This window comes from Podarcis liolepis, assembly GCF_965112155.1.
Source record: "Podarcis liolepis genome assembly, chromosome: 4".
In the NCBI taxonomy this organism is placed as follows: Eukaryota; Metazoa; Chordata; class Lepidosauria; order Squamata; family Lacertidae; genus Podarcis; species Podarcis liolepis.
The window spans coordinates 44899512-44926774 of record NC_139558.1 but is presented as its reverse complement, the minus strand read 5'-3'; the positions used below and the strand labels follow the sequence as shown (position 1 = coordinate 44926774).

Genomic DNA, 27263 nt, shown 5'->3' with positions numbered 1-27263 from the left:
GGCTCTGTCTCACTACTAGTCTCACACAAGGGCAGGACTTTATTTATTAAATTATATTCTTACATTTACATCCCACATTTCTTCCATCATGCAATCTATATCCAGGTACTCACCAGACCCAGACCTCCTTAGCTTCAGCCAGACAATGGCCTCGTGTGTCTTCAAAGTATACATTGGGACTCAAAGTCTTAAAGTAGAGCTTCAAATCCCTGTCTTAGCTGGTAAGTGCAGGTATTTCTTGAGCTATTTGTATCCATTGGTTCTATATATCCCTTTAAAAGTTCAGTAACATTTGTTTTAATTTGAATTTTTTAAAGAAGAAAAAACCAAAGCATTGTAAAAATATTTCTTGATTTCATAGTTAATGGTTTGTCAAGGTCAATAACAGAATGCCTTTCCTTCCATAGAAGCCAACTTTTAGGGGCTGAGGTCCCTTTGCCACCCCTAATAAAATATTAGAGGGGGTCGTCCCCACCCCTAAAGATGGTGGGAATTGCCATTCAAATACTCTGTGCATACCACATCCTGTAATCAATTCTGTGGGGTGGGGCTTGTCTGCCCCCCTCCAATATTTTATTCAAATAGGCACCCCTGCTACCTTCTCAGGTGTGATCAGCACCAACACTAATGGAGTTTCAATGCCAGGTAAAACGTGGCCCAAGCATTTGGCGAAAGTGGTGCCTCTTGCTTGACTGATGTAGTATTGTTGTTGAAATATTTGATTTTATATTACGTAAGTTGTAATAAAATGAAATGTTGCTTTATTGAACTGCCGTATTGTTCCTAGCTCCGGGAGTGTGCGAACAATGAAGAGTGGGTTATAAATAATTCAAATAAATAAATAACACCAATGGCAGCCTTCTATTTTATGACATTTCCTCTTTACAAAAATTGACATCAGTTTGATTTCTTTCTGGATCAAAAACAAATAGCTGACTAAATCCCATTTCCTCTCTGAGTCACTGTTGTGAGAGAGTTTCTTTCAACGTCATAACTTGGTTTACAAGCTCAGTGTCTCTGTCATTTTCACAGTCTGGAATGTTCCTTTCCTTTTGAAAACTGGGACTATGAGATTACTTTCTGCCTTTCTCAGTACCTCACAATTAAATTCCTGAGTGGCATTACAGATAACATGACCTTTCTACCCTGTACCTTCAGCATAGTACCTTCACAGGAATCCATTTCGATCTCAATTGTTTGCCTTGTTTGAATGATGAATGAGCTCCCTTTGACATGCTTCCGAATCAGCTTGGTATTTACGAGCACTCTCAGCAATCATTCAAAGAAAGCTTTCTGCTCTCAGAGAGCTGTCTCCTGGCTTGTAATGGTGGCACATGTAAGCTGGTAGTGCCATATGCATAATCACTTTAGCCCCTGGCAATTGTAGTCTGATTAGATTAAAGTTCCAGCAGACATGGAAGCCACCCTTTCATGACTGACTGCTAGCAGCTCTCTTCCTAGCACAATGAGGCATGCTAAGTGCCACCATTTTTATTTTTATTTTCAGCACAGAATGCACAGATTGGACAGAGATGGAGTGGACAGAATGTTCATTGAAGACATGACCGAAGAACTGAAAGAAGTTTGCTGAACTCTGATTCTTCATGCACATGAATCTCACTTAAGATCCAAGCCAGGGAAGAACTTCTGGGGAAAGCAGGATTCAATTCGTAACATAGCCAAGTGAACATCAAAGGCTGGGAAAAGATTTGTGTAGTAAACCAGGTAATTAAATACCAGTGCTACTTACACACACACACACACACACACAGAGAGAGAGAGAGAGAGAGAGAGAGAGAGAGAGAGAGAGAGAGATCTACTGAGGGAGGGGCAAAAAAAATCCTCTGAATTTTGCGGAAAGGCGCTTTGGAACTTCCTATTGGTATGAAGTGGCTGGGATCTGTGTGTTTTCTTGTTAACAATTTATGTGCCTTTCTCCAGCACTCTGGACAAAGGGAAAGGAGAATGCTAGCTGCTTTGAGACTCCTTTGGGCAGTGATAAAGCGGGATATCAAATCCAAACTCCTCCTCCTCCTCCTCTTCTTCTTCTTCTTCTCTGATGCCTTCCTATCTGTCAATAAAAGCCCAATAAAAGAATTGACAATAAAAGCCCAATAAAAGAATTGCTGCCACCAAAGTTCATGATGCAACATAGCTGGGATAAATAGCTGCAAAATCAAGTACATTAATTCACAAATTTGTTGAACATGAATATGGTGCTTATCTCTTGAAACATTTTTATTGCCTGTCAATGCAAAACATACTTTCAAGATGGTTTGCAAATTAAAATCATAAAGAATTCAAAAGATAAAATATACAAATCACAACAATAAAAACATTTCAATCCACACCAGCAATAAAACAGCAGCAAGTTAAAATCATCATTGAGAAGAGTCTAGTGTAGCCCCAACACCATTATTTAGTTTGGAGCTGGTTTAAAAATGCATTATGTACTTCTAAACTATGGTAGTTTGACAGTTTGTAAATATCAAGGAGATTGGATTCATATGTACTTTTTGAACCCCACTGCTAATGACAAATGTATGCACACTGTGTTTAATAATGTCTTCAGTATGAACGAAACTAATTTCAAATTGTTACCCTGCATTGGGAGCCTATGACCAATGAAGCAGAAATGCTTGGACTGATGGAACAAGAGTCTGACGTTGAATTCTTCCCTTTTTATTTAAATCAATATTATAATTCTTTATTGTTTGAGCTGCTTTTGGAGAGGCATCTGGGCAATAGGTAACCTAGGTGTTTGTCTGCTATTACCTATTGTCTGGGCAATAGGTAACCTAGGTGTTTGTCTGCTATTCACTGTAGGAGTTACAGATAGGTAGCCGTGTTGGTCTGCCATAGTCAAAATAAAAAAATTCCTTCCAGTAGCACCTTAAAGACCAACTAAGTTAGTTCTTGGTATGAGCTTTCGTGTGCATGCACACTTCTTCAGATACACTTCTGGCAACTTCTGTTTCAGTGTATCTGAAGCAGTGTGCATGCACACGAAAGCTCATACCAAGAACTAACTTAGTTGGTCTTTAAGGTGCTACTGGAAGGAATTTTTTTATTTTCACTGTAGGAGTGTTGACCTAGTGAGATGCATTCTTATTACTTTCCTTTTTTGTTTGCTGATGAGTCTGAAATATTTTTAAAGCTCTTGCAGACAAGTTCCCCAGTGCATTTATACTGTGATTACTGCTGAAGCAAACAGAAGTGTCTTTTCCTGATCTTCCTAGCAGAAAATTAAACAATGTCACAATTCAGAATGGTTATGCAGCGACATTTTCCCAGCAGACTTTTGCCAGAATATCATAATTTGGGAAATAATGAGTACATTTTCCAAAAATTTCCCTTCTACTCTCCAAATCAAAAGGTGTGGTTGTGTTAGAGAATCACACACGCAAACTTGAATTTTTGCCTAAATGCCTCTCAGATCTAGCCTTAAATCTGCCCCTTACATAAAATGACACACTTTTTCATCCATACAATGCATAACTAACTCATGGAAGTGAATGAAATGGCCCTTTGACACAGGCCCTGCTCTAACAAGGCAGCAGTTAAAAGGCATGCTGTGCAATTATTTTAAAAATGTACTGATAGAACAAGCTGAGATTAGGCAGGTTTCTGTATCCTTGGTGTAGAATTTCACTGAGATTGGTGGCTGTACTATTAGGCAGAGTGACCTCTTGTGGGGAAGGGGGGAAGGCAAGGACCAGTTTGCCTGAGTTCTACCCAGCCATTCCCATTGCCCTGAGCTGCTGCCACTCTGCCATTCATCCCAAGCCCTTCCCACCTGCCATATCTTTCTGTTCTCTTGACTGGTTTGCCAGAGGAAGCAATAGTTAATGATTATTATTAACCTGAGCTGTCTGTTTGTCTCACCTAGTTGACTTCTCCCAACACATCATACAGAGTGCCATTGCGAAAGACCTCTAACCAAGCAAAGCAAGAATAAGGCTGATTGCCTAGACCATGCACTCCAGCAGGTATTGCGTAGCAACATTTATCTTATTATTTACTATTTAATAAATGAGTGTGAGCCAGAAATCTTAATCTGAAGATCCCAGAACTATTTACAATATAAAACACACACACACACACACACACACACACACACACAGCATTTGGAGTTATTTGTGGATATAAGCTCAGTACTATATCTTTAAGTAAGTGATAAAAGTTAACTTCCCTAAGATGAAAACTAGGCTGCATAATAAGGTGCTGAATGAATATTCAAATGTTTAGTCAGTGTATTGCGTAGGAGTGGGTGGTAGCAGAATAAGCCAAGAAGCCCATGAACCCAATCAACTGTTCATATCTATCCAGGATCCAGCTGGCGGTCAATGTTAAAAAATGCCAAAGCCAGGTTTTTCTAGCTACATGATGCAAACTGTTTTTTCCTGATCCTTAGCCACTGATAATTTGGAACACTGGAACATATTTGTCTTAAAATGGAGTTATTTATTGCCGTATCTGTCATATCATACTGCACTAATGGACTCAAAACAAAATGTAACAGAATATAGCTCAATCATGCGACATGATGAGCCCTTCAGTAGGTTGTGCTTGCATTTTTATTTTCATTTTACTTTTTTGGGTGAGAAGTACACCCTCAAAAATCTTTTGGAGGAGTCCACACAGCAATGGATTGTGTTGTTTTAAAAATTACAAAACATGGAAATCAACAGATATGCAAAAATCAGGATGCCTGCCAAACACCTGCTCTTTGGAGCTGATGATAAAACAAAACAAAAAGAATCTGTGGCTCTTTACTTCTTTTTCTTTTCTTCAAATCCCTATTTCCAAGACAGATCGACACAGTGAGAAGAGGAGGAAGAAATAGAGCAGGATGGATACAGCTACACGGGATATTCCTCATTAAGCACCACTCATGGAATATTGTTTTTTAAGTGGTGCCACCCTTTTAACTGCCAGCATTCCAAAGTACCATGTGAATAACTGGGCACATTTCTAAGAATTTACTGAACAAAAGAAAGTTTAATTTGACTAATATATTTATACATTATAGAATTGGATTCAGCCCTTTGAAAGCCAGTTTGTGCCTATATGTAACTAGAACCAAACAAACAAAAAAGAATGAGTGTAAAGCAGAAATCACAATATTAATCTGCACTGATAATTTTAAAAGCAGGTGTTTAGTGTACCTCACACACCCTTTTCTGTTTTATACCTCAGGCGGTATTACCACAGTGGTCAGGATGTGAAAGATGTTGGGGAATATAACTAGGAGCAATAGTTTTGCAAAATCAAATACATGTCTTAATAATGACAATGAGCATCAATATATCTACATTTTCTATTTGCGCAAGTGCTTTTATGTAGGCAAAGCTCCACAGTGATTCACAAATAAAATAAACATTCAGAAATAAAGCAATTCAAAATGTAAAAGTACATATTACAATAATAGCGTAACATTTCACTCCACACTAGCAATAAAAAAAGTATCAGCAGCTACAATTGTGTGGCAGCACAAAAAAGCCAATTCAAAAAGCCAATTCAATGCCAGGGATCATTAGGAACAAATTTAAAATAAAACTGCCAATATCATAATGACATTATGCAAATCTATGGCATGACCACATTTGAAAAACTGTACAGTTCTGGTCACCTCACTTCAAACAGGAGATTGTAGAGTTGGAAAAGGTTCATAAAAGGGAAACCAAAATGATCAAGGGGATGCAGTGACATCCCTATGAGGAAAAATTGGAAATTAAAAAGATGGGGCCCCAATATACTGCAACCCACCCACACCAGCTAATGTGTCCATAATTGACCAGTGCTTGGTGATTTATGTTTCAGATGTATATACACATCTGCAGGGAGGAGTGGGTGGCACTGTGGTCTAAACCACTCAGCCTCTTGGGCTTGCTGATTGGAAGGCCAGCAGCTCAAATCCCTGCAATGGGGTGAGCTCCTGTCCCAGCTTCTGCCAACCTAGCAGTTCGAAAGCACACCAGTGTGAGTAGATAAATAGGTACCGCTGTGGTGGGAAGGTAAACAGTGTTTCTGTGCGCTCTGACATTCGTCATGGTGTCCCATTGCACCAGAAGCAGATTAGTCGTGCTGGCCGCATGACCTGGAAAGCTGTTTGCGGACAAACACCGGCACCATTAGCCTGAAGCAAGACGGGCACTACACCCCATAATTGCCTTTGACTGAACTTAACCACCCAGGGATCCTTTACCTTTTTAAAACATATCTGCATTACCTACACAGTTGGTTCCATGGGAACAATCCTCATTTGCTGGTAAGGTCAGCTGAGGGACTGTTGTATGATTTAGATTTTCTCCTCTGCTAGCAGAAAGGGAGGATCATGGTGGAGAGGAAGGCCCAGTATTGAGGATCTTCTTTATTATTAGTGGGGAGTTCTGTTGCCTTCACTGTACAGCTGAAGGTACACCATGCAGTGCTGACCCGTCCATTAGGCAAATGAGACATTTGCTTTGAGCAGCAGGGGCAAGTGTTGCAATTTTATTGCCCCAGGCTCCCATTCACTTCCCTTACTCACTGTCACTGCTCTTTCCCCTTGTTCTTTTAATATTTTGAAACCACTAACTTTGTGGCAGCACATCTCCCCCTCTGCCCCCTCCTCTGTCTCCCTCTGAGGAAGGGGACAGGGTCCTTACCTAGAGTGGTGCATTCTGAGGCAAGTGGCCCAGAAGAATGCCTACGTTGCCACCACTTTTCCAGGGTAGCTGGGTATTCTTTTTAGAACAGTTTAAAGTAATGGTGGTATAGGCATTATTTTGGGTCACCTCTTCCAGACTATATCACTCTTAGGAAGGATTCACATGCCTTCCTCAGTGCAAGGCATGTAGGAGGAGGTGGGATTCCTTCAATGCATTAGCACTGGCAGAACCTGAAAAGTAAGAAGGGGGGGGAGAGAGAGAAAGACCAGCAGTGGCACACCTTGCCTTGGGTGGCACCATGTCTTGGTGAGACAGGGTGTTCCATAGGATGTTGGGTAGGCTTTGAATATACCATGTCCAATTCCCCCTCATTGCTGCAACATGCCTTCATAAAGGCAAAGAGGGTGGGGATACCAACTGTATTTTCCCCACTTATTAGTTCCAGGGGGACAGATGCTTAAAAATAAAGGTGAAAAATAGGAAATCTACTCCCCACACCCTTTAACCATGGACATTGTTTACTGCCAGGATTTAGCAAGTTCAAGTTGTCTGCCACAGTATCTTCCATCAACCCCACCTTAGAATTGCTCTGTGTGACAGGAAGATTGGTTTAGTTCAATGAGGTGTGGATAGAGAGATTCAAAGTTACAAGTAAACCCTGTTCTGAAAGCATTTGTCACTCAATTATTTCTAAAGAGTAAGCTTCACTTATTCCACCTAAAGACTTTAAAATATATCTATTGTTGCTGATAGATTTGATGTGTTAAAGAGTACCAAGGGACTGTTTGGTTTTTTGTATAAGAACACAGTTATACACACACTCTGCATCAGAGTTCTATTTGAATTCTAGATCGGTCTACCTCAAGGTCTTATTTCTGTTAGAATGAGAGTCACCTTTCTTCATGAACTGGGAATGGATCCAAAAGTCAAGTCCCTTGTGTTCTCAGTTGTAGGAGATGTTTGTGCCAAGTAAAGTATTTTTATGTCTGTCATTTCTCCTCAGAGACATACACCTCCACTTTCTCTGTTGAGATCTTTCACTGATTAAATTAGAGAAAACTAGATTCTTTTCAATAGTGGCTTTTTTTCTAACCCACTTCTACTCATGGCTGATTTAGAAACACAATGACCCATACAAAATCACAATTAAACAGCTTAAAGGAGTATTTCAGTGAAGCTTGTTTATGACCTGCTCTAAAAAAAAAAAATGAAGTGTAAGCAGGAAAATGAAGGTTAGAGAGTGATAGTGTTTGGGCTGAAAGTTTCAAATATAATTCAGTTAAAGAAAAGAAAAAAATCCACCTGCAGTCCAATACCAAAACGAGACTCTTTGGTTATAGCACTGTTGCACACACTCTGAGTGGTTTAACCTTCCAGGGGTTCCAGGTGCTTACCCAGGGTTTGTCTTTCCTTTTGGAATGAAGTACAGTTCAGACTGTAGTGTCTTTATGGTATATGGATAATTTACACATATATGCAGCCTGAGCCTTTGATGGATGGGTTCACAGCATTAACACCCCAAGAGAGTCTTGCTTCTCTCATAGCCACAGCCTTGGATAAGCATCACTTTGTCTCTGACTTCCCAGCCTGCTGCTTCAATCTCCTAGCTTCTAGCTCACATAACTCCACTCCCAACTCTGCCCTTTGTCTTTCTAACTACCAGTGAGTTGAAGGAGGGGGTCCCACCTACATGCTGTCTGGCATAGATTTCACACCCTTTGTTTCCTTGCCGGCCCTATTACCTTTCCTATCTCAATGCAGAGCAGATGACAAACTGGTTGGGGTACCACCAAAAGGACTTTCCCTCAATGATTTCAGTATCAACAGCTTGGTATGTGGTATACCTGTTTCCCAAAAGCATTATAGTTTAATTTTAATTGTGGGAATATAAAACATTTTTCTCTTGTCACTGCATCTTCTAGCTGTGATAAGACTCTGTGAAACTGTGGTGAAAAAAGTGAGCTATGAATCTGTTTACCTCAGCTGTTATAAGTGCATATTCTGCCTTATGTCTTGTTTATCTAGTATCATCACCAATGTCAAAGAGGTATTCAGATACATCCAAGCTCCCTAATAGCTCAGTAAGTGGAAGGTTGCTTTGCAATAATTTTCTTTAATATAATTATAGCCTGTGGTCTTACATTATCATTACAGATTTCCATCTTGATGTCCTTCAGGTTTCGTTGACCAGGCCTTCAACCTTCATCATGATTTCAATAGAAAGTGGCTGCATTTTACTTTCTGCTGAAGTCAGTATACCGTATTGCACACTGTCCATTTCTTCATTAATCAATGTTATCAATTTAAGGATGCTTAATCTCCTCAAATGTTGGGGTTTCAGCCAGAAAAGAAATTTCTTTCTTTCTTAATGTCAGACAGAAGGGGGTTATAGTGAGCTAAATACTTTTCTGGAATAAAGTCATAGCTCTCTTTTCATTCTGCTAAATTTGGTAATCCAGTGTATATTCTTGATTTGAAATAAAAAAAACACTGTATAAGATTGGGCTCCAATTACTTTTAGCCAAAGATCTTTCTCAGATTTGATTCAAACTCAGATAGAAAATGTTAAAATAAACCAAGGAATCTATGGCTTTCAAAGAGATTTAACTGGTCCTATCATCAGAACCTTGCCATGAGGAAGAATCAAAACTCCCAGTTATAAAAATACATTAGGCCCTTTCGTGTAAGTTTTATTCATAAGCAGATTTGTAAAAAATGCAGTACATTTTGGAGCAAGTATGAAGAATGTTTGTTTTTTCAGACCTTGCTGTACTACAACTCCCCAAATCCCTAGGCATTGGCCATGCTGCCTGAAGCTGATCAACAACATCTGGAGGGACAAAGGTTCCCCACATCTGTTTTACAATGCATCTCAGAAATCTCAGTTTTATTCAGGGTGACAGTGCCACAAAATGCAGTGTGAATGCCCTCCTTCTTAAAGAGAGATTTCTGTGACAATCCTATATTGTTAAAATGCTGATGTTGCATGTTATTACTATTAGGAAATAACCAAAGAATTTGGTTGGGTGGCTATTTGTGTTTGTTCAAGCACAAGGAATATTTTCTTTAATCACCATCCTTTTTTAAAATTATGAAGTTATCATTAGGAAGCCATAGATTAGTCAATGCATGCAGGGCCATTGTAAGAGATAGTGTCATCTGAGACAAGTGATGCCTGTCATTAATGTCTTCCACTTTTTAAAAAAAATTATTTGCTGCTATGTTAGCCTCTCTGCTTCACTGCCTCACTCAGAGGAAATTAGAAACGGGATCTTTCCTCAGAGCAAAGCATTCTGGGTGATATGCCAGTTGTCTCACCTGGCCTCATGAAAATGTCAGCCTTTCAAACATTCCACCCGGATGTCAATTCCACCTCTACCTTTGAATTCCTGGTAATGTTTCAGTCATGAGCATTGAACCATTTGGTTCAGCATAGCCTGATTCACCATAGGAGGTCTACTCCATAGAAGGTCTACTCTGTGAAAACTACAGCTGTGTGTCTCTTATGCCATATGAAAAGAAAAACACACAACTTCATTTCCTGAAAAATCTGTCTGTGAAGCTGAGAAACAGTGAAGTCAATATTGAAACTTGCATCTTAAAATTATTATTCTCACCTGCTGATTGAAAACTAGCTCATAATCACTTTCCCAGGTCTGTTTGCTACTCACTCTGAACTGAGCTACTGCAGTTTAACAGGAAAATATTATTTTTTAAAAAATCTGTGTGATTTGCAACATCTCAGTATCTAGCTATGTGGAGCAATAAGTTAACAAGCACAGCTGACTAATTGCAGAAGCTGATCTAATACATTATTTTATTGGCTTGTGCTTATTTTTCCAAATATGTAGATGATTTTCCCCCCTTAGTACTATGGGAAACTAACCAAAACACTACACTATTTAGAAGAACCTGACAATGAATCTGTGTCTAGAATCTTGCTATTTTATCAGACCTGTGTTTCACTTCGCTTGTATGATGTATAACCACTTGTCTTCATTAAATGTCAGCGTGGGATATTTCATGTTCATATTTCACACTGCCTTTTCTTCTTCCTTACTCTGTCTTGCTGCTGATCCTGGTAGCCAACAGCCTTTTAATTTTCATCTATTTTGTCCTTGGGTGGACTAGTTTAGTAGCTGGAAGATTATGTATGCCATCTGTATTCTGCTATTATCCTTTCTATGTCTTAATAGGACCAGAGATACAAACAGATAGGATATCTAATGTATTCTAAGTGGGTCAGTAGAGGGATAGGTTCTGTTATTCAAAATGGCAGTTATGCTACTATTACTTTTGGTAGTTTCAGTGATAGTTATAGGTTAAGGTTACCAGATTTTTTTCAATGAATCCAGGGACACTTTTCAACTTCAATGGATTTTGTATGGGGACTGATGTGTAAATCCGGGGACTGTCCCTAGGAAACAGGGACATCTGGTAACATTATTATAGGTCATTGCAAGCAGAGGTGGGAAGGAGGAGGAGAAGAAGTCCTGGGATGTGGGTCTCAGCAGAAACACAACCCTGTAAACTGACATTTAGCTTTGGTGGAAGTGATGGGAGAATGCTCTCTATCATGCAATCAAAAAGAAAAATGATCCGCTCTACAATCCTCAAATTTCTGATTCTTTGAAAAGGTAGAAGCAGATTTCTTTCCAGTCTACAATATCTTGGCCAACTGTATGGGGACAGACAATGGAAAGTTCGTGACTCAGAGGCAAAACTAATTGCCAGGGGCAGTGACCTTTTTGCTGCAATACCTCCAAGTTGAATATCCTGCCAGTCACCGTGGTCAATCACATATACTTGCTGATACAGCATTTAAGACTTGTCAAATTCAATAAAGTAAACTGTAGATTAATGTGATTAACCTTTTGCTGATCAGCTCCCAAATGTGAAATTTTCATCTTCCCAGGAAACGTTTTTTCAGCATAAAAAGGTTAACAATCTGATTTAAAATACATCTTCCTGCAGAGATTGGTTATTTATCCCTCCGATATTATTATTATTATCATTAGTGGTGGTGGTAGAGGCAGCAGTTTTCAGTCACTACATATGTTCTATAAGTGACATACAACAATTATAAGTAAAATGTAACAAATAGTATAAAGAGATCCAGTATAAAAACTCCAAATGGCACCGCAAGAATAAAATAGAACAAACATAATAAAATAAAAAGAAAGCTAAACAACCTTATAAGGTCTTTGGGGGGAGGAAACCATCACCAGCCATTACAAGTAGTATTAAAACAGTCTTTCAAGATAATATTCTGCCATCAAAATCATGCTAAAATATCTTGGTTTGTATCCAAACAAGTCAGACTCAAAGCTTTGAAATCAATGGACCAACTTCAATCTGTTGATTTCAGTGGATCTATTCTGCATATAATTTAGTGGAATACAATCCATTAAATAATGTCATCATGGGTTGCCATCCCATAAATATTTTCCTGTGAGTAAGCCCCACTGAACTCAATGGGACTTACTTTTCTAGAGATGGGGGGGGGGAGTGTGATGTTATCATAATTTAGAATGTTTATGCTTAGAAATTAGATTATGTTTAGCTATTAGATTTACATAGAAAACTAGCATTTAAACTGATGCCCTGGTTAGTGTATAACACTAAACCATAGTTAAAGTTGATCACTTGAAACTGCCACTGTAGCTGGTTTATAATCTCAAGTTAAAACACACTAATTAACCAAGGTTTGCTGATGGTTTATAAAACCTAGTTAAGCGTAGCTTAGCTTTAAATACAAATCTGGACATGCAGCTTAGATCTGGTTAAGGACTAAACAAGGCTGATGGGTTTGATATGTGGTCATGATTCAGATAGCATATTCAGTTTTCATTTTAAACAAGGATATATAGGAAGGTATCTGACTTCCCATCATACTTAATAAATCATTACTTAAGTCTGTTATTTCCATGTTTCTATTCTGCATCTAACATTGGATCGCACCCAGAGATACTTACTATAATAAAAACATTAAAATCCAAAAGTGCCCATTGCAAAATTTAAAATACCAGAGTTTTGAATTTTAAAAAATAATTTATTTTTATCTATACTGCTAAGATGTTTTCACGAGTGTTTAGACAGAGATAAAAGGTTATGTGGTCTATAACTGACCACAAAGAAAGCAAGCATGGTTTCAAGGTTCACATTTATCAGTGCTTTCCTCGTAACAAATTCCTCTGAGTATCTGTTTGCTTTATATTATGATTAAGCTGAATGTTTTTGCTGAAGAGAATTAAGAGCAGGCTATTTCTATTGCAGAGAAGTGATTGATTTAAGGAGTAGCTGCCTGGTGGGAATGCTTTGTCCAGCAAATAACTCTGACAAGGAGAAATGCCAGGAAATGCAGGGAAATTTCTATAGTGCTGTCTGGGAGACCTAAGAGATTTCCAATCGGAAACGTGTCACGCTGTTGTTCGGTTTGAAAAGAGAATGCTCTGTCATGCTGTTCTATGTATTTGTCAATAGTTATCACACTTCTCTCTTGGTTGTGATGTATCCTATCCTTGCCTTTGCAAAGAAATCCCCAAATATCACTCTGACCTTGAGATCACACCTAAGGCAAAAACAATTTTGCGCAACTTTCCTATTGCCACCTTGCCCAAAGGGCTTGTGGTGGCAAACAGCCTGCACCAACGTCAGTATAACAGGGCTCACTCTGGGCTGTTTATGCCTCTCCTTCATCCATTTCCGTTTTCTGGCACCTACACTCCTATCCTTCATTCAGTACAGGCATGGCTGGTCGCCATTGAATGTTGAGTAGGATTGGCCTTGCAGGCTGTTCATACACAAACACCCCTCCTCCATATTGATTTCATGGTGGGTATACTTAGTGAGTAGCAGCTGTTAAATAGGTTGTTTGTCTATGTTTGCAGGTAGTTGTGGGTAGTTCTGTTAGGAAACATATGGTGAGTACCTTTAGGTATCTTTAAGGGTGAAGAGTTGCCTTCAGGGCTGTGAGACTCACTGTCATGGTAAAGGGGACTTCAGAGACCAACCTTAACACCCATTCAGAGTTGTGGGGCCCAGGAGGAGGTGAAGAAGAATGGCCTGTCAGAGTTATGTGAGTGGAATTCCCTGATACCTGATACCTTGTGCAGAGTATGAATCAATAAGCTTTCCACACCAAGAAGAGAATTCCATTGTTTTACCTCAAACTGTCTTCAAACTTCTTCCAAATATTGCAAATACAAATCAGCACATTGCTCTTAAACAGCTAGCAATGCAGCCCAGTCTTTGTTATTACTTGTTAACATAGTATAATCTCTCTTTGGTCCCAGAGAGATTCAGATATGCAAGTTGCATCCTTAATATACTGACAGCTTTTGAGAGAGACCCAAACTCCCAAGGATGAGTCATCAATCAACATAACAGCGAAACATTGAAAGTATGCCGTCTAAGGGAAATTGCAGATGAAATGCTAGCCATTACCATTAGCAGGGATGGCTCACCCACAGTTTGCTGTGATAAGTTTGTATTCCACTCCATTGTTTCACACTGCAGATCTGTTGTTGTTAAATTAATAAATGTGTCTGAGTTGATCCAAGCTTTTGTCTCACCCATGTGGCCACAATAGCCTATGTTCCCAAAGATCCTCTTTATTACCTTTTAAAGCCCTGAGCAGCCTAGGGCCAAGCTACTTGAAGGACTGTTTCCTTCAAGATCAGCTGATAAATGTGGCCATTGCCTTCTGATGTGCCCATGGACGCAACACAGGAGGGCCTTCTATGTGGCAGCAGCTTGTTTGTGCAACTCTCTGCACAAAGAGGTTAATGTGATATGCCCAGAAGGTTTGTCATTTGAAGAATCCCATATATTTTGCCAAGAATATCTTGAAGGTATGTTATGAAACCTTCCATAGCACATATTAACAAGCCTCTTTTAGATTTACATGCTTAACCATATTGACATCTCACATTCTCAAAGCGATTCCAACATTAATAGCTCCTTTCCTCAGATGCACTTGCCTACACACACACACACACACACACACACACACACACACACACACCACACCTCTCTCCAGGAAGTCCACCTCATTCTCATGAGTCTCTCATGCCTTTACCGTTTAGATAACACCATCTAAACCATATGGAATATGGTATCCTATGCTTCTGTCACTTTCTGATCATCTCAGGCAGAAGTAGCCAACGTGGTGCCCTCTAGTTATTACTGGACTCCAATTTCCATCAGTCCCAGGCAGGTCATGGATGATGGGAGTTACAGTCCAACATATGGAGATTACCAAGTTGACCACCCTTGATCTAAAGGGCTCCAAGACCACCAAAATGACTCTGGCTCTCTATGTAAGTCTGCTTACTAAGCTGAAGTGTTCAAGAAGATAACGAAGCTGTTGTCTTTACTTATCATGCATACTCACTGCTTTTCTCCAATTTTCCCTTTATAAAACCTGATTGATTCAGAATTTGGGCTTGATGAGATTCCTATACCACCCATGGACAGCACACTGTCTAAACAAGTTGAGTTATGCTCCAGAGTTTACATTGATGAGACATAAAGAGAGGAAATTGGGCTGATTGCTTGACTAGCAAAAGACAGAGAGCTGAACTGGTTGTCCCCAATTCCTGTTTAAGTAGGCCATAAACTGTGGGAAGCTCACGTGCCCAGCCTTAGGCTGCCTAAGTGGGGGCAGAAGTAACAAGGTGGAGAACATATTGCTGGCAGTTTGCCCACAGGAGCATCACCAGAATAGGTCCCCCTCCCTATCACCATGGTTAGATCCTGTCTCTGTTTGCTTGGGTTCTGCTGACGTTTCAAGATTTTTCATTTTCAGCAAATCTTCGTTTTTACTGCTGTATGTAATTTGATATAGTAGTTTTCTGTCTGACTGTCTTTAGTGTTGTTTGAGTTTTATTGTTTGTTGTCTTTTACATTTACTTGTTTGTTTGACTTTTTATCATGAAATTTTAGTCTGAAATAGAGAAAAACATATGAGCAAGACCAAATACACACACATAAACATACATTTATATATAGATTAACCCCACCACACACATTATTGTATCAGTGCTATTTTATTAGCTGCTTTGAAGGTCTCTGTTAGCAGGTGGGTAGCACATTTACTATTAATTATAAAAATAAAAATAAGCTGACCTTCATATACTGTACATAAGTCCCTGCAATGGATCTACCATTGAGAGATGTGTATTAGACTTTGTTTTTGTTTTTTTAAAAGCACACAAAACAATCTAGGTATCACAATGACCTTTGATACCATAGGTATGACATCTAGAGGAGCTGTTATACAGTGGTTCCACTCCTTCCTTCTGGGCCATGTCCAGAAAGTGGTGTTGGGGGATGGGTCTTGCTCTCTCTTGTGGGGTGCCTCAGGGCTCCATCCTCTTCCCCATGCTTTTTAACATCTATATGAAGCCGCTGGGAGAGATCATCCCGGGGTTTGGGCTGGGCGTTCATCAGTATGCGGATGATACCCAACTTTACTTCTCTTTTAAATAAGAACTAGTGAAGGCAGTGAATGTACTATGTGAGTGTCTGGAGGCGGTTGGATGGCGGTTAACGGATTGAGGTTGAATCCTGACAAGACAGAAGTACTGTTTGGGGAGGGGGGACAGGCTGGTGTGGAGGACTCCCTGGTCCTGAATGGGGTAACTGTGCCCCTGAAGAACCAGGTGCACAGCCTGGGAGTCATTTTGGACTCACAGCTGTCCATGGAGGTGCAGGTCAATTCTGTGTCCAGGACAGCTGTCTACCAGCTCCATCTGGTATGCAGGCTGAGACGCTATCTGTCCGTGGACTGTCTCGTCAGAGTAGTGCATGCTCTAGTTATCTCCCGCTTGGACTACTGCAATGTGCTCTATGTGGAACTACCTTTGAAGGTGACTCAAAAACTACAACTTATCTATAATGTGACAGACTGGTGACTGGGAGTGGCCACCAAGGAAACAAACAACTATCTCTGACTTTTAGAAGACATCTAAAGGCAGCCCTGTATTGGGAAGTTTTTAATGTTTGATGTTTTACCATTTTTTTTATATGTGCTATAAGCTGCCCAGAGTGGCTGGGGAAACCCAGCCAGATGGGCAGGGTATATGTAATAAAATTGTTGTTGTTGTTGTCTTCAAAAGAGGAAACAAATGGACAGGCAGTAGTATAAAATCTATTTGTCTGTGACAGAAAAGTTCACAATTAAGCTAAGTGATGAAGTCTGGTGGGAAAATATAGCTTATTTTTAGTATAGGTTTGCCCTTCAGCTTGGCTGCATGATCTACATTAACATTCAGGCAGCAGTACTGCCATTCTTAGTAAATCAGAGATATTATGAATATGCAAAATAGAAGAAGCTTTTTTATGTCTGCGGTTTGTCTTGCATATTTGGAGGAATAGGTAAACAAGCACAGATTAATCTGCTTTATAGGGGCTTTTTAAAGTGACAAATTAATAATTTTCATAACAGAGTAAAATATGTATTATTTCCTTGGATTTTATTTGTATTTGGCTAGATCACTATGTCACAGTACTGATGTTTCTCATCTTCTTTTGCTAGGGTGTTTTAAAGAACCACCTACTCACCAACTTCCACTGGGGTACATGTGCTCATTGCAGCAGAAACAACAAAAGGGCTTGAGGCAACTTTAAGACTAACAAATTTACAGCATATACAGTGCAAGATGGCTTACCTCCACATAAATGTGTACAGATTGAAAAGTTGTGCCTTATTTTGGTGCAACTTTTCATGGACCAAAATCTGCTTAATCAAATCAATGAAGTGTCATCCCAAGTTTGCAGATGTATATACACACGACTGGGTAATGGAATAGAGAATAGCAAGTTAAGAGGGGAATGGGCTGCAAAAAAATAATTTAAAAAGACAGTTAATTACATGAAAGCAAAATGGCTACAAATTTGCCAATTGACAAGGCAGTGCTGTTGATAAAACAGATACCCTGGCATTGGTAACTTTAAGGAACCCCTCCCTCAAGTAAACTGATCCCATCCTTCTAAGGGCTCTATATCAATAGTAACACCTTGAACATGGGCCAGTAGCAAAATTGGCAGCCATTTCAGATCTCTAAGCAGAAGTGCAATATGCCGGCAGGGTCTCACTGCTATCAGCAGTTTTGCTGCAGCATTCAACACTAGCAGCAGTAAACCAACTTTGAAGTCACCAGTGCCTGGATGACTGAGCTCAAGCTCCCCCAGCCCAGGAACAGCCACAGCTGTTGTAGCAACCAAGGCTGGTAAAGGACGCTCCTAGTTACTAGCCTACCTGGTCTTCCAATGACAAAGCTGGATCCAGAAGCATCCCCAGACCACTTACGTGAAGGATCAAGAGGGTGTATCTCCATCCAGGGCAGGGAATTCGCCAATTTACTGGACATGGGAGCCACTTATCCACAGTGTCTCCATCTTGCCAAAATTCATCCATTCCATTACAGTTGTAACTCATGTTGCATAACCTCCAGGTTACGGAATCTTTGGGTTACGGCCACGGCCAACACAGAAGTGTATACTTCTGGGTTTTGCCACTTGCGCATGCGCAGAAGCACTCTATTGTGCCGTGTGCAGAAGAGGAGCCTCTAGTTACAGATTTTTCAGGGTGGGCACAGCACCCCAAAATGAATCAAACCCATAACCAGAGGTACCACTGTACTGTATCCACCACTGTATCCAGGGTCCACACAGAAATACAGTGGTACCTCGGGTTACATATGCTTCAGGTTACATGCGCTTCAGGTTACAGACTCCGCTAACCCAGAAATAGTGCTTCAGGTTAAGAACTTTGCTTCAGGATGAGAACAGAAATCGTGCTCTGGCGGCGCGGCAGCAGCAGGAGGCCCCATTAGCTAAAGTGGTGCTTCAGGTTAAGAACAGTTTCAGGTTAAGAACGGACCTCCGGAACGAATTAAGTACTTAACCTGAGGTACCACTGTAGATCTGCGTCTTCAGTATCCTGTTGAGATTTCCCCCCAAATCTCCTAAAGACTACTTCCAATGGCTTTGTGTAGATATTAAATAGTATTGGGAATAAAAGAATGCCCTGCAGCACCCCACAGCCAAGAGGCCAAGACACACTCTCCTTATGCTCTGTCTCTGAACTTGGCCAAACGGATAGGAATGGAACCACTGTAACATAGTGCCCTCCATTCCCATCTTATAGAGTGATCCAGGCTGATACTATGCCCCATGGTATCAAAAGCCAAAGAGAGATCACGAAGCAGGAGTAAGGTACACAGACAAAGCCCATGCTCACCTTATTCAGACATGAATAACCTAACGAAACTTCCCGTGATATGACTGAAATTTGGTTCATGATCAACCTGTCCTCCTCTTTTTATTAGGGCCATAATAAGTGCTGTCAAATTATCAGCCAGACAAATACGGCAACTTCCAAAAAAAAAATTGCTAGTTTCTAAAACCTTTTCTTTAGAATACGTTTAGTGTTGTCAGATAAAGTGTGTTTATTAAGAGGCCAGAGGCCATTGATAAAGAATTATGCCTTGACAAGTGGAGTTCTAGGCTATTTTATATGGCTATACTAGAGTCAAGTAATTATAATGAATGGCATAGTTATAATAATGAATGGTATAATTTATAATATGGCTGAGACAGTTTAAAACTGGCACCTACTAATTCTGGGACATTACATCTTGATTTTGGATGCATTGGTTTAATTTAATTATTTTAATTTAGATCTCAGGCTATGCATTAATAAAAAAAAAAGTCTGCTGGCAGCAGCCATGGAAAAACATGACATATCACTACCAGTATGTCATGAGACTGACTCAACAATGTTAGCCCTACTCAGGAAGGACAGATGCAACTCCATTCTCCAAAGAGGAGGCACTCTTGTTAGCTCTTATAAATAAGATGTGCAGGCAGAATTTTGTTCAATACTATAGTGAGAATCTAGGCCTCCCCTTTTTCTAGCCAGGAAGCTAAGTCGCTTTTCAATCTGACATGTGAAATTTTTGCAAATGCCGATCAGTGTAGAATAAAAAAAAAGAATTCTTTACTCCCCTACTTGTTAACGTCTCTCTTTTTCTAATTGGCCAGAACCTTAGATGGAGGGAAAATCAGGATTCAGCAACTAACATTTGACATAAGATTGGCATTGAATATAACTCTCCAAAAGTCTTAATTATAATCCACTAGAGGAGCTTTTCAGATTGGCTCATACTACTTTGCCTATTATTTTATTGTACTGTACATGTCTTCTTTCAAAATTCCAATCCCTTTTTCTCAGAACCTTTCATAGCTCACATGACGATAAAGCATGTTCTCCTTCATGGAGAGCACGTGTTGCGGTGGGGGCCGCCAGGACACTCCAAAGTTGGGGGCGGGCTAATTGTTCGTTGGCCACTGATGCAATTGGGGCTTCCCTTGTTGTTGGGAAGAAGTTAATGTTGCCATTTGTTGATTGACAGCCAGAAATGCTAAAACTCCTTGCACGAGGCTAGGGCTTCCTCTTTTCGACCGTGCATTGGATTGCCCGCCCCCCCCTCCCTAGAATTAGGGTTGTTCGCTTTGATCTTGCTATGCCTGTCATAGGGTCGTCTGCTCTTGGGGCAGGGGCCTGGTAGGAATTTTGTCCATCTGGCTGATTGGCTGGGGCCATTTGGTTTTTGCCTACTGCGTAGCAAATCGTCACAACTTGTAAGGTTGTGGTTAGGCATTGGTTTATGGTTTGGTTGGTTGAGGGGAAGTGGTTGAGTGCCTGCCCTTGGTAGGTTGAGTGCCTGCCCCTCTAATGCTGCTGCTGCAAGAGATTCCGTTAAAGGAATTGGGGGCTAACTATTGCTTGTCCACTCTGTCAAGGGGGCTCGGGCCATAGCAATGAGCTCCTGGTTGCATTTGGGGTGAGGGCAGGTTCCCTGCTCCACGTAACCCCCAAGTGTATTCCTCTATTCTGACTTTCGCATTGTGTGGAATGTCAGTCTGTTCCCCATGGTGGGGGCAGATAGTCGCAACCAATGCCTAAGCAACCACTCACAAATTTGTATTTCAATAAAGTTGTGGCCAAAATTATGCTAAAAATCTTAAACAAAAAATTCTGTGTGATGTGTGAGTTATTGGGGTGGCCCTGGGGACCTCGATATGCAAACATTCTGTATGTATTCAGGAAAAGTAGCATCTTTGTCACGACTTCAGCTCTTCTTGGTCTTTGTTTTTAGATGCCTAGTGAATGGGGGAAAATAGTCCTTTCAATTCATTTAGATTGACAATTTGCTTTTGTTTCATGGTTGTTTTTAAAGTGATGACAGAAGAGTCTGCATCTTGACATGCTGTTATACTCTGGAGCTAAGTGGTGGTGGATGGGGGGAGATCCAGGTTTGAGTGAGCCTTGAGTAGTGGTGGATCGTTTATGAAATTAATAAAGCTTAAACTTCAAGCCCCTAATCCTGGAGGAGCTCCAAAAGTGACTTTAGTCCACATTGCTTTAAAATTTTGGGTCTAGTAGACCCACATGACTCAAATAATAAAATAATAATTGATTAATTATTTGTTGTACGTATTTCAGCATGCCTGGCGTGCTCTGGTCCATGGGGTCACAAAGAGTCGGACACGACTAATCAACAATAACAACAACAACAACATTTCAGCGGTCCCAAAGTTTGAGAGTCAGTAGCACATATACTGTAAAGGTGTGGTGATCTGTTGTGGAACAAACCCATTGAAAAAGACAACAGTGGTTACCCAAAGCTCATTGCTGGTTGGGAAGGGGCCTCTATAACAGTTCAAGCTGCAGGGCCCCCAAAATGTAGGTCCACCAATGGCTTTGTGGAAGGTGCCTTCTGTGGGGTTCATTCCTTTCCTGCCCTGGCTGTGTAACCTCAAAGCAGTGAAGCAGAACAGCAATAGCAGTGTCCCAAGCAGCACCACACTTTTAGGTTTAGCTGCCATTTTAAGCCCCACAATTCCCTTAAATGGTCTCTCTCTGGGCCACTGTGGAACATTTCAATGGCAACTAGACCCAGCTGCTTGCAATGTCAAGCTGGATATTTTACAAAAAAAGGATTACCTCAGAACATCAGCATGAGTCCTGCCAAAATGCTGGAGTCCCAACAGCTGCTCAAAGATGCCAAATACTGACAAATATGCCTTGTGGGCGAATATCACACTGTTGCTGATGGATTAGCACTGGTAACAATACAGAGCTACAGCGAAGTTTATTGTCTGGAGATTTTTATTATTATTGTGATGTGTAGCTGTGTTTGTCTGAAATGGCCACAAAACTTGGTCCTAGTATGGGTAAACTTCGGTTACTAATACCTACTTCTTGTTGGTAAATCAAATTGCCTCTCTCATGACTGGAGTTATTCACACTAATTAAGATTTGTAAGTTTTTCACAGATGTATTCATATTCAATCCTTTTCCATAGCCACTGAATAAGTTTCTGCTAAATAGACAAAAGTGCCCTTTGAGTTCTCCATAAATAGCTCCTTGACAAAATGAACATCTTCTGAAGTCACCTTTTCTATGTCCAAATCAGACAGACAGACAGATAGACAGACAGAGAGGTGCCCGTTCCCATCATTATTGACTTTCAGTGGAATTTGAAAACATTCCTGTTTACTCGGGCATTTGATAGCTGAAGGATACTTACTGTTCTTGCCAGCTCTTAGATCGCTGGCTGGGAGAATGTTTTTAACCATTTTTAGAATGCTTAATTTTTTTTAATTTTGTCATGGATCTGTTTGCCATGCTGGGCTTATTTGGGAAAAGAGACAGGATTGAAATAAAATCATCATCACCATCTACTGTTCTGTCCTCTCTGTTTTCTTTTAAGCCAGAATTAGGGAGTCTCATGGTGCACCATGCTTAAGGAGGCCAATATTAATAACCCTCAGTGTCCAAGTCTTGCTATTCTTTGGGCGGGGGGTGGGGTGGGGAGAAATAAAAAAAATCCTCTCAGGATACTTCAAACACACCAGCCACAGTACTCTGATCCCGGCAATTGGTTTGGAGAACAGAAGCTGTTGTAAGCAACATTTTTATTTTTAGTTCCAAAGGAAAAAATGGCAGAGACTATTATCATAAAATAATTTCCTCATTGGGGTAATTAAATGACTAATATAATCCCCTTGGGGTGCAGTTTGCTTTATGGGAAGGAAAACTTATTTTGTCACATTAAGGTTTCTTTTCCTTCCCCCTCGCAGAGATTGCTTGAAAACACAAGCACCGCGGCTCCAGCTCTGCAAAGAGCAATGAATCTCTTTTTAGAGCAGTTCAGACACTGTAATTTTCTTATTGATGCTGGGAAGCAGAATTCTTCATAGGTTTATTGTATCCCTAATCTGTGAGTTGGTGATATAGGAATGCATTCTGCTCCTTTTTAATGCAAGTGCTGTTCATTTAACATCCAGTGATTTGTCCCAATGTAAGGCAGCAAAGGATTTGACTCGGAAGTAAGTCCCGGTGTGCTTCAGTATAATGGAACCCCCATTTAGCAACGTTATTGAAATGAAATTATGACACAATTAGATGTATAGACTTAGAGGAAAACTCCCAGCTCTCCAAATTACCTGTGTTGTCACAAAAAGCAATTTGAAAAGAAAGAGTGCATGTAGCCAGCTGCCAGTAGAGGTTTATTTTGCTGACCTATTTCAAATGGGAAGAGAGAAGTTCATGTACCAGGAAATTGTCTCAGTAAGTTAATGGTTATTTTATCCAAGCCTATCCCCATGATTCATAAAAAGGGGGTGGGCAAATAAATAAGGGGCAATCAAATGTTAGAACAAAATACTAGTCTCAAGCGTTTACAGTGGGAATCTACTGAAAAATTTCAACCTTGTTAGTATCCTGCTATATAATAAAACACCATTGCCTCCCCTTTCATTTTTCAGCAGCCCAACATATTTTGATTGTTTTATAAACTGAAGGAAACATATATTTGCAATGGGGAACTTTATATTGCATTTTTGTATTTGATTTTCATTTTTTTTGTTCTATTCTGATATTTTGGAATGTTGTATTTCACAATTTAAGATGTGCTATAAGCCACTTAGATATAGATAAATATATATTTGAAAAATGTAAAGCAGTAAACACATGAGCTAAATAAAATGAAGTGTGTGTGCATGTGTGTGTGTTACCACTTATCTGTCATAATAAAGTTTACATCTGATGTAACAAAGCGATCAACAAAAAGCAAATAAAATTAGGGTTCTTTCTGTTCTATATAAATTACCCTGACTACCCTATCCAAACATTACTCAAGAAGATAACTTATTATTAGTTATAAATGTGATATCAATTAGCCCAGCTTTATACATAATTTCTATCAAAACATTGTGAACTCATAGCTTGCATTTGAGAATAACCTGTATACTTTGCTATATTCAATAAAAGTAATCCATTATCATAAAATTGTCATATTTTTGTTGCCTGGATCTAAAAAAGCACACTAGCTTAACCATCAGAGTCAACTCCTATGATTTGTCAACCCATTGTCGAATAGATGGTACAACAGGCAATCTCCACGCCCTCACATAGGGTATTCTGGCTTCTGCCAACATATGTTGATAAAATAAACTAGAAAAAGTTTATAATCTTACAAAATTTATAGCTGCTTGGTTGTGATACAAATGTTTCTAAACAGACCACCCAGAGTAGTAGTGTGTTACACACGCACACACACCAACTAATTTCTTATCAGGATCATATTCACTGGGAGAAGGACTGAAGAATTTGGAACAATACTTCGAATAGTTGGGAGAAGCCACTGATAGTTCGCTTGTTGTTTAGTCATTTAGTCGTGTCCGACTCTTTGTGACCCCATGGATCAGAGCACACCAGGCACTCCTGTCTTCAACTGCCTCCCGCAGTTTGGTCAAACTCATGTTGGTAGCTTCAAGAACACTGTCCAACCATCTCGTCCTCTGCCGTCCCCTTCTCCTTGTGCCCTAAATCTTTCCCAACATTAGGGTCTTTTCCAAGGAGTCTTCTCTTCTCATGAGGTGGACAAAGTATTGGAGCTTCAGCTTCAGGATCTGTCCTTCCAGTGAGCACTCAGGGCTGATTTCCTTAAGAATGGGATAGGTTTGATCTTCTTGCAGTCCATGGAACTCTCAAGTGTCTCCTCCTCCACCATAATTCAAAAGCATCAATTCTTTGGCGATCAACCTTCTTTATGGTCCAGCTCTCACTTCCTTACATCACTACTGGGAAAACCATAGCTTTAACTATACGGACCTTTGTCGGCAAGGTGATGTCTCTGCTTTTTAAGATGCTGTCTAGGTTTGTCATTGCTTTTCTCCCAAGAAGCAGGCGTCTTTTAATTTCGTGGCTGCTGTCACCATCTGCAGTGATCATGAACCCAAGAAAGTAAAATCTCTTACTGCTTCCATTTCTTCCCCTTCTATTTGCCAGGAGGTGATGGGACCAGTGGCCATGATCTTCGTTTTTTTGATGTTGAGCTTCAGACCACATTTTGTGCTCTCATCTCTTCCACTGGCCTTGTTATTAGCAGTGCTTTCTAAGGCCCATTTGACTTCACTCTCCAGGATGTCTGGCTCAAGGTCAGCAACCACACTACCTGGGGTGTACGATTTATTATTGCCACCTCATTTTTGACCACATCCAGCTACCCAAGGTTCATGGTTCTTACATTTGAGGTTCCCATGCAATATTTTTCTTTATAGCATTGGACTTTCCTTTCGCTTCCAGGCAAATCCGCAACTGAGTGACCTTTCGGCTTTCGCCCAGCCGCTTTATCAATTCTGAATCTACTTGTACTTGTCCTCCGCTCTTCCTCAGTAGCATGTTGGACGCCTTTCGACCTGAAGGGCTCATCTTCCAGCGTCATCACTTTTATATGCCTGTTGTCTTTGTCCACGGAGTTTTCTTGGCAGGGATATTGGAGTGGCTTGCTGGTTCCTGCTTCAGGTGGATCATGTTTAGTCAAAACTCTCCACTATGACCTGTCCATCTTGGGTGGCCCTGCACGACATAGCTCATAGCTTCTTTGAGTTATTCAAGCCCCTTTGCATGACAAGGCAGCGTTCTATGAAGGAGGATAGTTCTCTTATAAAAGTTAAAATGAACATGCAGTGCTTTTTGTGAAAAGCGAGGTGCTGGTACTCTTATCTTGATAAAAAAAGTGGCCATGCCTTTGTTGGAAGAGAACAGGACAAGGGGAAGTAGATTCATGGACAAATGTATTGCTTTAGGTGAAATTATATGTGGATGAGTATCACCCACCTTTAGACCAAAGCATGACAGCCCACTCTCTCATTTACACTTGTTCTGCATGTATAAACGTGGGCAAAGTGCCAGCTTGTCAGGAGTGGAGTTGTCTGCTGAGATTTGGTTCACCATGCTTTAGAAAGCAGTACGTACAGAATGGAGCTACATGTTAACATAATCTTTTAAATAGCACAACTACATGTGACAGCACAGAGCATCTGTATCTAAGAATAAAATGTATTTTTCTCTGCCATTTCCTCTGCTGCCTCCCACCCTTCCAAATAGCTCCTCTGTGTCGTGAAATAGACACTACAGGTAAACAGCAGTGGAGAGGGCTTAGTAGACAAATGAGGAGACCTAAAAGAGCCTCTCATTCGCTGGAAATGGTACTTACTTCCTGCTAGCAATCATGCAGCTTTTAATGCTCAGAATCCAGATAGGAAGAAAACTACAATTCTGTGCTGCCAGAGCATGCTCATGAACATGCTGAGATTGGTCATGCTAGCCAGGCCTTTCCTCTGTCTAGTGAACCACTCCTGCCCATTAGGGTTTCCTTCTTCATAAAGATAATGTTTATTTGCTGAGGAGGGGGTGGGACTGGCTAGGTACTAAAATAAAACTCAAAAGTGTCTGACTCTGGTGTAAATTCAAAATGTGAAAAGGCTTTCTGGACACTTGTGCACACATTTGAAGGCAAATTTGAAGGCTGTCTCGACCCCATCCCTGTTTATTTTATTTTCGAAGTTTACAGCCATTGATATTATCAAAAAGGGTCTTTCATTGTTATAGAAAAGTTCTCTCTGCTTTAAAGAGGGGCAGGGGGGTAGCCAGCTAATAGAATTTTATACAATGCCACCAGTTTTGTGTCCCAAAATTGCCAATATGCTAAAATCCAGTTTATTGGAGGGTAGCTAACTGATCCCTGTATGCTCTCTTTAACTATATATCATTTAGGGAAATGGAAATCATACTCTGATTAAGGATTAAGGAGTACCCTTCCCTTTTCACTGGCAGTGTACAACAAGTCTAATCCAGGAGGAAAAAACAGATGTGTAGAGGAGGAATAAAATGACACATTCTGCAGATCTTATCCAGAGCTGAATCATTCCCCATAGACCTGCACTGCATCATTTCCATTTTCATACACCACAGGGAAACTGCTCAGGAGTTAGCACAGCAGAGGCACTTATTCCTGCAGCAATAACTGCCAACACTCTGAGTGTTTTTTGTTTTTTTAAAAGGCCACATAGGAATTGTGGTTTTCTATTATATGTGCCACAACCTATTTCATGCTACCTTTACTTTATGTAGTTTGTTAAAAAAAATGGATGTTTTTAATTTCTGTAGAGTCACAATTTATTAAGCTATTTCTGGCTCATTTCTGTGCATCATATTCTCTTTACAGTTCAACTACTTGTTAGGAGTAG

The 27263-nt window shown here is 40.2% G+C and overlaps 1 long non-coding RNA gene across 1 annotated transcript; it reads left to right on the top strand.

Moving 5' to 3' along the window:
- The first annotated feature begins 1520 nt into the window (after positions 1 to 1520).
- Positions 1521 to 9065, top strand: LOC310704629. The gene is made up of 4 exons (XR_014524936.1): positions 1521 to 1725; positions 3890 to 3989; positions 8415 to 8484; positions 8808 to 9065. It is a non-coding gene; the product is annotated as an uncharacterized lncRNA (long non-coding RNA).
- The last annotated feature ends 18198 nt before the right edge of the window (positions 9066 to 27263 follow it).